This window comes from Priapulus caudatus, unplaced genomic scaffold, assembly GCF_000485595.1.
Source record: "Priapulus caudatus unplaced genomic scaffold, Priapulus_caudatus-5.0.1 Scaffold544, whole genome shotgun sequence".
Classification (NCBI taxonomy): domain Eukaryota; kingdom Metazoa; phylum Priapulida; class Priapulimorpha; order Priapulimorphida; family Priapulidae; genus Priapulus; species Priapulus caudatus.
The window spans coordinates 4,360-5,764 of NW_014577605.1; positions in this window are offsets into that span (position 1 = coordinate 4,360).

Consider the following 1,405-nt stretch of genomic DNA (forward strand, 5'->3'; position numbering starts at 1 on the left):
TGTATAGAGATGGTTCGCTGCCCACGAGTCTATACAAAAAATCTGCTTGTATTAGTCTGTATAGAGATGGGTCACTGCTCACGATTCTATACCAAAAATATGCTTGTAATTGTCTGTATAGAGATAGTTCACTTCTCACGAGTCTATACCGAAAATCTGCTTGTATTCGTCTGTATAGAGATGATTGTTCACTGACCACGATTCCTCACTCAAATCAGCTTGTTTTTGTCTGTATAGAGATGGTTCACTGCTCTCGAGTCTATACCGAAAATCTGCGTGTATTCGTCTGTATAAAGATAGTTCACTTTTCACGACTCCGTAACAAAAAAATATTATTGTATTAGTCTGTATAGAGATAGTTCACTGCTCCCGAGTCTACCGAAAATCTGCTTGTATTCGTCTGTATAGAGATGATGGTTCACTGACCACGATTCCTCACTCAACGCAGCTTGTATTCGTCTGTATAGAGATGGTTCACTCCCACGAGTTTATACCGAAAATCTGCTTGTATTCGTCTCTATAAACATGATGGTTCGCTGCCCACGATTCCTCGCTCAAATCTGCTTGTTTTTGTCTGTATAGAGATGCATGGCCGCGTTTCACTAACGTCCGCTAAAAGTTACTCGTTAACCGACAAAAGTTGTTCGTTCGCTAAATAGCGAACGAAGGCATACCGAACAACTTACCGAATAAATTTACCGATCAACTTTACCGAACAACGCGTTTCACTAACGCTTTGCTATGCTCCCGCTATTTAGCGAACAACTTCGCGTCAGCTGGCGGCAACTACAAACACGCTACTATTCACTGCTGCTAGACTAGTAACTATATTGCTGTAGAACTATATAGCTGCTACGATGGTTCGCTGCGATGGTTCGCTGAGATGGTTCGCTGAGATGTTTAGCTGAGATGGTTCGCTGCCAACATTTGCCGCGTTTCGTCGCCTTTTTTGTTGCAATCAGCAGCCGCTTCGGAGGGAATAGCTGTCACCAAGGGCGCATTAACCCCCGCGGGGTTAATGCGCTCTTGCTGTCACTCTATCCCTCTAGATCTATATAATGAACGTGTTTTTCGCATGTCGTAAACGAGCGGATACATGCGCTTCACACGGCGTCATATTTCATCGCGTGTTGTGAGGGTCGTCGGCCGTGCGTGGCGAGTGGTATTGTGTGGACGTAACCTGAGAGCCACAGGGCATCAACTCTAATTAGGCACAGCACGGCGTCTTATATCAATCTATTTCGTAGCTATAAGTTTCGAATATCTTCTATATCCGTTTCACTAATTACGCTCCACTTCTCGTTGTTACCGTAAGTAAGGACACGAGGGAGTGTGTGTGTGTGTGTGTGTGTGTGTGTGTGCGTGTGCGTGTGCGTGTGCGTGTGCGTGTGCGTGTGCGTGTGCG